Source organism: Diadema setosum, chromosome 17 (genome assembly GCF_964275005.1).
Source record: "Diadema setosum chromosome 17, eeDiaSeto1, whole genome shotgun sequence".
In the NCBI taxonomy this organism is placed as follows: domain Eukaryota; kingdom Metazoa; phylum Echinodermata; class Echinoidea; order Diadematoida; family Diadematidae; genus Diadema; species Diadema setosum.
The window spans coordinates 4,750,376-4,763,468 of NC_092701.1; positions in this window are offsets into that span (position 1 = coordinate 4,750,376).

Below are 13,093 nucleotides of genomic sequence, written 5' to 3' on the forward strand. Positions count from 1 at the left end.
GCAGGAGTGGTGTATCCCTCGGAGTTAGTGGTTTCTCCAGGTAAAGTTGTTGCCTTGTCTGTTTCAGTAGTTAATCCTCCCGTCATAGTAGAGCCTTTTGATGTTGAGGACAACAACTCTGTCCCTATTCCTCCTCCAGTCGCACTAAAACCAGTACTTCCTCGTTCCGTGCTTGAAATCAGATCTGTGTATAGGGTACATCAAAAGAATCGACTGTTCTGTAAAACAGAGAATAAATCTTGCCATCTTTAATGAGGCCATATCAGATTAACGCAAAAAAAAAAATCCATCCGCTCCAGTTGAGAGTGAGATGAAACTTTGAAAACTGGCGGTTGAAATCGCAGGGGCCATGGAGATGTGGAGGCATGGGACACACACACCCGCTGCACGCACACACTTTTGGCTCTTAAAAAAGGCAAAGAAAATTCAGAGAAAACACCCAAGTAAAGCACTATACCCTTGACCCCCCCCCCCCCACAAACAAACACACTCATTAAATACCTTTCCGTGGCTCCTGAACTGCATGAGAGAGAACGACGACCACTGGAACAATACAGTATCAGTGTATCTTTACGACACAACTCGATCATGCTCTTACTAAACGGACAATTTTATAACTTATCGGCCATTCTTATCGAAAACTTTTCACAAGATGTAGGTTCCCAAAATAAACAGAGGAAGTATTCAGGAAGTTCTAAAAAGATATCTCAATATATCTCAAAGAGAGAGAAAAAAAAACCCCCATGAGATAAGACCATTACTTTCTCGAAGAAGAAAAATGGCATCGATTCATCAGCCTATTTTGAATACAATCACAAATATCTAGCATGTGACATTTTAATGACTATAAATCTAGTGTATAGCAACTATAAACAATAATGATTAAAAGCCCGTCTTTCAGGTTAAATACACTTTATAACATACAAATTCTTCTATTACTTCTTAAATTGATAAGTACGATATGAAAACAAAACAATAAAGCCCATGAAGTTTAATGACTAGATTTATAGTCATTAAAAAGTCACATGCTAGATATTTGTGATTGTATTCAAAATAGGCTGATGAATCGATGCCATTTTTATCATGGTCTCATAAACTCTACATTTATAGCATCTATTCTGTATTCTTTACCTTCAAATCCCTACATAATACAAGGTATTGATGAACGTTGGTAATCATACAATGGCACAAGCTCTTTAAATTGTCATATTTATCGGCCTGTTTTGTTCAATCTGTTACAGACTTTAAATCTAAAGATACATGGTAAACGATAAACTTTAATCTGATCAAGGTGTCGTTACTTGAAAGATAGATATAAGAATGAAATAATATTATTTTGACAATGCGCAGATATACTTTTTTTTTTTAATCTTTTGTGCGATGATGAATGTAATTGTGGTAAAGATTCCCACCTGTTTCGCACCTCTCGCCACTGAAGCCCACAGGGCAGATACATTGGTACGTGCCGTAGAACAGGTCTACACAGACAGCCCCACGTCCACACGGTTCGTAGAAGCAATCTTCAACAAAACCCAGCAAAAGCAAAAGACAGTTGAAAACGGGAAAAGACGGCATTGTGAGTTTAGAGACTAACCAATGCTGACGCTGTGAAGGCACACACAATGGGTGTAGAAAACAACAATCATTTTCTCATTTACCTAAAGTGAATTCAAGGGTAAACACGTTTTGTTCTCAACAGGCATGATTAGTCATTTTGCAGATTCACTACTACTACATTCGCCTTGGGTTTTGTTATCTTAGCCATAATATTTATTACTAGCTTGCTTGGTCTATCCATTCGCGCATGATAACCACTGGGGATTAAAGCGAGTTCATCTATTAGAACATTAATGTCCGGCGATTTTGATGTTGAAGTATTCGATTATCATGCATTGATGTCTTCAAATATGAATAAGAAACTTTTTCGATCCGCCATGTTTAAATTTTGAAAGGCGGGTACATTATTGTTGTAAATCTTACAACTCGTGACGGTGTTAAGATTTAGGAGATATCTTTTGGCAGTTAAAGGATACTGCTGTTCAAGCGTTGTACATGGATTAGAATCTAGGTTTTTGAGAAAATTGGTGTGAGCATTAATCAACTCACAAGGTTGTACAGCAACTTCACCTACTGCTCAAGGAATTCAATCATCACGCTTTCTACCGCGGGATTCCTCACCACTGATGCGGCATTCCACATGGCGATGAGGAGTGTCCCCAATCTCTCTGTTGCTCTTGGATGCTGAGCCCGTTGCCTTGGGAACGGTCGCGATCCATTGTTCATCTGGGCCTCGAAACGGATGGCACAGAGCGGGCAGCTGAATGCCGCCCACCTCCGTTCTCGTGCACGTGTTCACCGGCTCGTGGCGCCATCGTTGAGGCAAGATCAAAGCAGCGGCGGGGACTACACGGTTAGTCGGGCGATAGGAATTACGGTTTATGGGCCTGGTTGATCACTAATTACTTTACCCAAATGACGATGACTAAAAATAACTACGCTTCGTCTGTATGTTATACTATCTCGAGCTCTATCCGTATGGCTTATGCAATTCTGCAGTGTATTATGATAAAACGCTATAATGATAATGTACACCGAAAACTGAAAAGGTAAGGATTCACGTTCTTCTTGAATGCATCTTAGTTCTGTCCTTCCTGTACATACATGAATCTGCTGGGGAATTTGGAACTTGCATCATTCTAGCCTTCATAATGTGTTGAACATTAGACAAGAGGTTATGGTGAAGGAAAATTACACCAAAGAGTTCCTTTTTTCCAGAAAATGAAGGGATATGAAAGCATTTGTTTAAGAAATTAAAACTGTATTTCTTCATAGTCCGCTTCTTTACCTGGTTCAAAATATTATTGATGTCCATTATTCTGTCCAATTCTTTTTCTTTCTTTCTTTTAAGTATTTACATGGCAAAAAAAAAAAAAAACAAGCTTATGCATCATTCCGATACTATAATATTGAACAAAATAAAAGCCACAATCCAATAGACGAAAAATAACAGGTAAGGAAACAAAATTAATGCATATTGAAGTAGCCAGTTGCATGGAAAAGTTTGTGAGGATGTAACTGGATGTCGCTTCATCTTCCAAGGAGAAACCACTTTTAGTTTATCCAGTCATATTAGAAAAATATATATGTTGTTCGGTAATTACTGCTCCAGAAAAATATCATTCGTATAGGCAATACGAAGTAGCTTATGACAATTTGAAACTTTGATGCTTTCAAATCATCTTCCGCTTTGATGAACAGAGAAGGAATCAGGTCATTGTCAGCGGTCGCTTTAGTGCTGTCCTTCTCCATAAACCTAAATGACAATGGATTATTCCAAGGCTATTTACGAAGGTCTGCAACCTCAGTGTGTACTTGTGTGTGTGTGTGTGTGTGTGTGTGTGTGTGTGTGTGTGTGTGTGTTTTAAACCTACGAGAACATGGAAAGAAACGTTTGTAGAGATGATGCCAAAAAAAAAAAAGCGTTTGTGCTGGCGATATGGGCAATGGGATCAGAGAGTTAGATTATAACCAGATGACAATAAGGCACTCAAAGAGTTTCAGGTTATATCCACTTCAAGTTGACTTTGCTAAGCATAGTCAGATATGATGGAGATTTTGGTTAAAAAAAGGCCTCTTTTTAATGCGAAATGTCAATTTTCGACGTTGTACATAGTTTTGGGGTAGTGTTTACAAATCAGTGATTGGCATCTGCCACGATTATATTACATGCAACTTAAGATACTCAAACTATTTTACTTTGACTTACACACTATTCTAAATATCAGGTATCAATGAGATATCATAACAATAGAGATGCTTATTTCCCATCGCTGTAATTACATGACGTTCTTACTTCACGTCCTATTTAATGAAACTTTCCCATTCCGTTGTTTGATATTACCCTACTGGGTAAAGTCAGAGCAGACGCATACACATAATACGCATATTATATTCAATATTCATGAAACTATTATTTAAACTACTGCCTTCTGGTAGGCGGTAGGCTAGGATGACGCATAGCGATATTGAAATAGAATGCCATCTTTTTAAAAGCTTTTTATTATTAATTAGAATGAATATCAAATTTCCGTAAAACTGTTTACTTTAATGCCCAAAATTTTATGACATAACTCCCCACCCTCACCGGAAAGTCAAAATGATTCCTGAATTAGAATGGTGCTTACAATCCATTCATTTGAAACTCTGTCGTGCATCCACGTGACCACAACGTCATCACAAATTTGGTTTCGACGCCAAGCAATGCATTTTGGGCTCTACTGGAACGTAAAATGCGGAACATTTTACAACCGGTATACTTACTTGTCTCAAATATCCCGACGATCATAGCGACACTGAGTAGAACTTCCGTCTGCATTTATCAAAGTGGGGGAAAGAACGGGACCAGGGCTGTGTTCCATAAAGCTGTTTGTAAAGTTACGCATGACTTTACGAACGACTGAAATAATTATGAAGTGTCAATATGTGTGTCCATTTTTGTATTTCGTTTTTGAACAAAGTACGACTGTAATATCAATATCTCCTCCACAATGGGACAAAAACACACTTCCAGCTAAAAACGTGTATCAACCATTATCATCTGCAAAATTGAACTTCAGCTATTGAAATTAACAATGATTAGGAAACCCGCTTGTCTTGCCATATTTAAGTCTTTCGTAAAATTGAGCGTAAATTTACGAACAGCTTTACGAAACTGGGTCCTGCTCAATGTTTGCAGTGATTATGTCACTGGCGAATTATTTCAGGGATCCCTCAGTACTGATTATGGAACTAATCCATTTTCTTTGAGAGTATGTAGAATCACGCATTATCATCTCTTCTTTACATGATGACAGAGTACAACCTGATGAGTCCGTCAGAATAATGGTACTTTTAACGAGGAGAATGCACTTAGTAGATAACTTGAAATAGGCCTACTGGACAAGTGGAAAAGCCTAGGACAAGCCTTTTTAAAGGAAGACAAAAAAAAATTCAGGGAAGACTTAAGAAAAAAAAATTAAATGAAAGAAAGATATTATTCAGAGGGGTGAAGGTTCAAGTGTGAGTTTCTTCAATTTGTCTCCCTCTACAAATTAAATTTGTTAAGATCGCAACTGCTGATCTGTAAATTAACGAACATGTCGGGAAAAAAAAAACAACAACAGTGGGACTCGAACCTGTCATCTACTGCTTTCCGGGCAACAACACTACCAGACTACCACCAGGCTTTTCCTGGTTGCCGGCAGTGACACGATGAACATGGAACTGATTGTCAGTGATTTAAAAAATTAACTCAGTCCATCTATATCTGTAACGTAAAACCTACAGTTTCCTCTTCTTTATTTCTACAATTTTTTGTTTGTGTTTTCGAGACTTAACAATATATTTGTATATACAAAGCACATCATGTAAAAGAGACAAAGCAATTATATGTACTCCACGTAATATCAAAGCATGGTGTAAACACACTTACACAAAAATATAATACATTGTGAAGCCTAGATGCATGATATTTACCGAATAATGTTGAAAATGTTGAAAATGGGAGGGAAGATAATAACGCAGAGCTTGCAATATGCATTCTCCTCAAAACTATATCAATAAGGTACAGAAAAGATGTTACCGCCTTAAGGGCAGGTAAACGTATGGTGATAACAACGGTTTGTCAGAACAAAGATACATTTGATGGATTTGATCCTTTATTTTTCATTTCGGTAAGTATACCACAGAATAGATCATTAATAAGAATATGAACTCCTTTTTAGTCACATTTGAATAATAATATGACAATATTAAACAAATTCATATTCATATTTATTTCCTACTTTATACATCATTTGAACTGTTGACTTATGTTTGTTTCTTTTGTTAATTACCGACATTGATGAATTAATTGATTGATTTGTTCCTCATTTCAGGAAGAACGATTACGACTGCGCTTTCAATAAATGTTTTACATTTTACATAATTGAGTCAAATTAGCTGCAGAATGAAATAAATGGAAAAGGGTAGAGAAATAGTAGATTTAAATTGATCTTGCACTGTGGAACATGCAGATATCGGTAAAACAATTTATGCAATGTTATCATCTGTAAATCGCTTAGAAACATTTTGTAATAGGTGCTATGTTGTCACATTATCATTGTCACTGTCATCATTATCATTATGTAGTTTTAGTATATACATAACTCAATTGATACAATAATGTGTGCTTGCCCATACATTGTGATATCAGAAAAGAGTGGCGACATGAAAAAGCCATGCTCCTTACCATGTTGTGGAAAAGTTGTCGAGCACCCGGCAAGAAAAGCAGCATGCCACCAGCCCGGAGAGATCTATTCCAACCGTCTCCACCGCGGGGATTAGGTCGCCCGTATTACGCCGTTCTTAACTGTATTTGACACGCGCGTTGCCTTGCAGTTCGCTGCGCTCTGATGTATGTATTAAAGCTTATGTGCCAATCCGATCAGCCAAATACAGTAATCATGTTCCCTAAGGGTGGGATTTCACGGAGCACGCGAACGATTTGCGAAGGACGCGAATGACAAAATCCAACATTCGGAAAAGTTTTTCTCCGAATGTTTTCCGACAATGAAGCCGAAAACTATTCTTGCGCAATTTGTGCGAAGTTTCCACGACGTATGTGCGAATGTCGTGTGTATCATTGCTAAAGTACAGCATGTTATATACACGAAGAACACGCGACGGAAATGCGAATAACGAAAAATTGTCAATAATCATGGGAGAAAATGTACCCAAGGAGAGGTGGAAGCCGCCTTGAGTTGAATTTTTTTCTTTCCTCTATTTCTCCTTTCTTTTTCTCTCATTTCTCTATCGTGTGCTTGCCTACATTTTTTTTTCCTAGGATATATCTCCACTAGTAAAGCCTTTGATCTTTTTTTTTTTTTTTTTTGCAGTTCCTCCAACACATAATCTCTATAGTTCAAATGAAATTTTACATACTTTAGATTAATTTTAAGTGTATTCTACGATTTTTTTTTTTGTATATCAAACATTTATTTCTCCTTGCTAGTATTTAATTTCTTTTGTTACTATGTTGTTAATAATTGTTTGATGTTTAGATGTATGTTACGATTTTTATTTGTAGAAAACGTATAGGTCATACATCCCCCAAACGTGTGCTAAACGTTCGCAAGAATATCTCAAAAGGTACGCGAACCGTTTGCGATTACGTCGTAAAATGATCGGAAAAACTTCGCAGATTTCGCGTAACATACGCGAGACATTCTCCAAAGTTTCGGAGTCTGTTTGGGGTTTCACGAACATTTTGCGAACATCGCGCGTGTCTTGCGAAGGTCTTGCGCATATGACGAGGCTTTAAAGACACTTTCGAGAACAATTCACGAGCAAATCACGACCAAGTGTGCAGAAAAGGTTCGCAAAAAATTTCAAACTTTTTTGAAATTCTCGCCGAAGTAAAAACGACATTCGCGAACAATTGACGACGCTTCCGAACCCTCACGTTCGTTTGGCGATCTTTTGCAGACTAAAATACGAATGCTGGATTTTGCTATTCGCGTCCTTCGCAAATCGTTCGCGTGCTCCGTGAAATCCCACCCTAATTATCATCTGTACAGACCGTTTCAGCAAAATTTTCCTAAAAGCGCCTTTATAACCATTCCTCCGAATCTAGACTATCGCTGTTGCCAAAATCTGCGACACGAGCAGCGTGTTAAATTGTTGATTGTCTCAAGGACCTATGAATTATTCATGTAGAAGGGTGGAAAGGGGAAAAACAAATCAGAAAAAATCGAAACCATTGCAACTTTCATGAATATGACTTGTGTGTAACTGGCGCGGAAAATCATAACAGATAGACCTACACATTGCGGATGTTTCTCCACCTCGTTAGCTGTGAATTCCCTACCCATTTCGGTTAATGTAGAACAGAATATAGTTATTGATTTCTCTATGTCTCTCTCTCTCTCCCTCTCTCCCTTTCTGTTTCTGTCTAGTTATCTGTCGTTCCTCTTTCCTCGTTCTTCGTTGTCCAGTAGCTGTCTGAGGGCATTTTCTCCATTTCTGTTATTTCTGTCTTTTGTGTTGTTATTGCTGTTGTTGTTGTTGTTGTTGTAGTTGTTGTTGTCGTCGTCGCCGTCGTTATGTTTTGTGTGGCCGATTGTATACCTTCCTTTCTGGCAAATTTTCCTGGCATACCTGGCCTTATAGTGTCTGTGCCATAAATGTGATAATGTTCTATAGTTTATATGCTTGCATTCTAGAGTCATAGTAAGTATTGTTTATAGTATCAGCATCATATATCAATGAGTAAATGTACAATAGTATATAGAAGAATTTAATATGAATATGTTTTATTGGTATAACAAATTGGTGCTGTTGTTGTTTTGTTCCAGTGTTCCACGTCTTACAAGCTTGACTTTTTGGTGGAACACTGTTTTCCATCGTTATGATTATTTACTATTTTTGTTGCCATGGCAAAGTGCATTGTTTCTTGACATCATGACATCATTCGTGCATATACTTTATATTGTATTTGAAAAAAAAAAATGCCTTTATCAGACGAATGAAAGACAATTAATCGAAAACTTGTACCACTTTGGATCATGTTCCCTTTTTCTTTTCTTTTATGATGATGGAAATAAATAAACTATTGTTATAATTGAAATAAAAATTGAAATTGAACTCTGTCTATCTATCTATCTGCTGCTTTCACGCTTGTCATCATTAGAGTTATTTGTCGAGCCTTCCGCTAATTTCTTTCTATAATGTTCTTAATTCTCTCACATGATTCTTTTTTTTTTTTCAACAACACCACCAGAGTACTCTTTAGTGAGGATGATGTTCATTATTCCAAAGGTTGTTCATGTAAAATTGAAATAAGGTTCGTTATTCCGAAACAACCAAATTTAGCATATACCTGTATGCTCGTTAATTTGAAACTGAAAAAAGTTCGTCAATCCGAAAACCTGTGGCGTTATTCCATAGATTCCTCATCCGAAAATGAATATGTAATAAGGTTTGTTATTCTGAATCTTTGTAAATCAGAAAATGAAATAAGGTTTGTTATTCCGAAGGTTGGTGGATCCGAATGTAAGAATCAAAGATTCTTTTCTCCGAAGGTTCGTTTATCCGAAAATAAAAGAAAGGTGCGTCCTTATAAATAATAGCCATGGAAACTACGAGCTTTATTTCATTTTCGGATTAACAAACTAAATTCAGTTCCTACATTTCTAGATATGATTGAAAGTAATTGTTCCGATTATTGGAACGTGATAAAGTTGTAACCAAGTATGGATGAAATGATTTTGCAAAGTGAAATTGACCAATTAACCAACCCTTCTGTAGGTTATTGTTTTCTCTGTACAAATCTATGTGCATTATTTCTGTCACTGAAGAAAGTGGGGCTTACGTTTATTCCATTGTGGAAAAACGAAATAAATTGAACTTAAGATTAAACTCGAACCAAGACGTACATATAACAAGTAATATAGATTGGAGTATTGTTGACACTGAAGTAACCGACGATTTACTTATACATGATAATTTTAAAATGATCATTTCGGTGTTTTCAATCGAATCTTAAAACCTTATATTTAGCTCTGGGCAGCGTATAGCCAAATGCTAATAAGCTGTTAATGTTTAGGTCACGGTGACTCCATATGTGGACAAATAAACGATTTGGATTTTATGTGTTGTTTGGAACTTGTGAGGCTCGTGATGTGGAATTTGTTAAACTATTTATTATCTTTGAATAGAACCATCAACTTCTGACATGTATAAAGTACTTGAGTGTGTTTGTGTGTGTGTGTGTGGTGTGTGTGTGTGTTATTAACCTTTAGAGGTGGCTCGAACTGTATCGTTTACAGTCTTATCTTTAGATTTACAATCATAACTGAACATGTCATATTTCACGCTTTGTCTTTGTTTTCATTGTACATCACGTATTCATTTTCATTTTACTTCATTCAGTTTTCATAGACGAGTGACACAAAGTTATCAACAAAGCTTGCCAAAGAATAATAATTTGTACAGCCAGGTTGAAAAAAGCGTATCAATTCAATACAATGAAGTAAATACAAATTTGTATGCAAAATAACGTCAAAATAACCAAATGATATCACATTATGCATATTAATGTCTGTAATCATACATAAATACATAAACGTCTGTGCATGATTTTAAAATAAAATGTTGGTAGCGGAATCAAGGCGAATAGAAAAAGCATTGAATCAAAATATGGAAGGAACTTGCAAAAAAATATAGCAAAGATCGTGATAAAACAAGTTCTCTGGATAAAGAAGGGAAAACCCACTTCTATTGATTTGCAGAAAAGATGAAAATAAAAGATTTCACATACAATTTGTAGTATAATTAGAGTTATCTAAGAAATAGGAATGGGCACTCCGTTTCAGAGGAGAGAAAAGCAAGTGGAGGAAAGTTCCAAATAAAGAAATGGGACGGGATGACACACACACACACACGAACACACGCGCGCGCGCCCACGCACATGCATGTACACAGGCAAACTCAAACACACACCACCAACTTTGTGCAAATGGGTCACGTGACGAGGCATTCATTGTTAGCACGCACTCAATATTTCATGAGTCAGACAGTTTGTAGGTAAACGCATTACGCTTCATTCCTTTTCCTCTCTTTTTCTCTTCGTCCAACACGGAGGCAGTTTATGCCAATTCTCACTTATTGAGGTCTGAAATGTCAGCATGATGCTTCCTACAGTCTAGCAACATTAAGAATTGAGTTAGTGGATGCCCCCCCCCCCCCAAAAAAAAAGAAAAAGAAAAAGAAAAGAAGATAACTGCCACTTTTACCACATTAGAAAACACATAGGAAGGTTTCCTTTATACATTCGAAGTCAAATACATATTTTCCGTGGAAGACTCCTAATTTAGAAATAAAAATAAATGAAATAAAATCCATCCCCTGTCCCTATGTCCCTATAGCATACATATAAGTACAGCACATTAGTTGTTGCTTTTTGGGTAAGTCTATGGTTGTCAGGAGTACTATACCATCATTACGATGTATATACTCAATGTCAGTAAGTACATAGATGATGAGACGGACTTTTACGCACATTTTTGCCTATATCAAAAGATCATTTTTAGTGAAGGTTTAGAAAACAAAGATTCCGTTATTACTGATTTTTCTTCTTTTGCAACACCCTGTAGTCCGTCGCTGCATTTTGTTTCTCCGACCGTGAACATGTTATAAATTATGCATTGTTAATTAAGATAATGCAGGGCGGTCGCTGAAAAGCGTGTTTTCGTCCTGAACGCGTTATTCACACTTTGCCTCATTGCACCATCCGTTACTTAATGATAGTAATCTTTTTGGTCATACATGTTAGGTCTTAAAAGAGGCGCGTGTGATAACTAATAGAGCATCAAAAAGAGCGTAAGAAATGACAAAATATCCCAAAGAATAACATTTAATGATTTGCTTCTGCGCGATTAGACCTGCTTACCTCAAAAATCCACAAAGATTTTGTGTGTACTTTATTATGAACTTGAACGAATGTAGGGGGACGAATGGGAAAAACGTACGAAATGCGCGCGAATTCAACGATTTCAAATAAAATTGCCTTCAAATCATCCGATTATAAACTAAAGTCAAGTATGATTAACGAACGGTAAGCGAAGGATAAATATGATATGCGAAGGATACCGATTTTTCGGTTCACTTCTTTGAGTAAATTGCGGCCGAGGGCGAGCGAAGGGTTGATATGACCCGATAAGACGAACGAACAATGAGCAATGGTTTGATATGGCGTGCGATCGGAAACGAAGACGAAAGAATAGATCAGGCCTACTCGGGGAGTATAAAAGCAACCAGGTCCGTCCAGATTTCAGTGCGGCCAGAGAAATCATCCACGCAACATGAAAGGAAGAGATATGGGTAGATATGAAGAGAGTTATTTCTTATGAACATATGTGCAAAAATGTCAGGAAGCTCATCAATTGAAAATTATGCATAAAAATACCAACATTATAATGAAACAAATCAATCAATTTCAGATTTTTGCTTCTACACAAAAGATCATTTGTGTGAAATAAATATCCAACATTATTAATTATTCTTAAAGCACGTTTTTGAAGAAGAAAAAAGGTATCAAGCAAAAACTGAGATGAATTGCCCCAATTGCTATCATATTAGCAAAAAATAAATATTGAAACAGTAACAATGGAGGTGAGGTGATAACAAATCTGATGTACCCCTAAATTGACTCGACCTACCCCCTTTCCCCTATTGTATCACATCTCACCAACGTCGCACCAGAAAAATTTGTAGTCACTGTCCACAATAATAGCCAACAGGATTATACACTGTACTAAAAAACCCTTGTAGTATAGCGATCCAGACAGAGGAGGCTTTCTGATGGCCACATGCTTGCCATCAATAGCTGATTAGCTGCCACACAGTGGGGAAAATTCCACCGCTTGTAGAATCCACCAGCAAGTTGTCTCCATCCATCAGGGGTTGAAGGGGCTGTCATGACTTCATCTGCATACTCGTCACATATGGCCTGACACACTTCCCTGACCACTACAGATAGGGTGTTTTCAGGCACCCTCCACCCATACTGCATGTCGGAGTACTTGGTGCCAGACACAAGATGACGGAGAGACCTTCTTCCAGCGGCTCCCTGTACCAGGTGTACTGCCTCGATCCTGATTCTTCCTCTGACCCTCTCCAGGATTTCATCGTAGAGTTCAGGGGGCATGAAGAGAAATTTCTTGAAAGTCGAAGGGTCTTCTCTTCGGAGCTCAACCAACAGCTGGTCGTAGATTCCAAGCCCTTCTTCTGGCAGGGTTCAGCCAAGTCCTTCTCCAGATACGACGTTGTTTGAAGCCTCGTCTCCATCTGAAGCGGCCTCTGATGAACTGGTGTAGGTTCAGCTGCTGATGAATTCTGCTCTGCTCATTCTGAGCCATTTCGAGTAAATACTGGACTCTGAGGCGGGCTGCATCTTCCATTTTTCTGAAGAAACTTTCAAACCTTCGGGTGGAATGTTTATTATAGGAGTAGCGTGGTGAGTGGCTGGTCACAGAGAGCAGCTCGGCATTCGCCAATTTTTTTTTTTTTCGTCAGG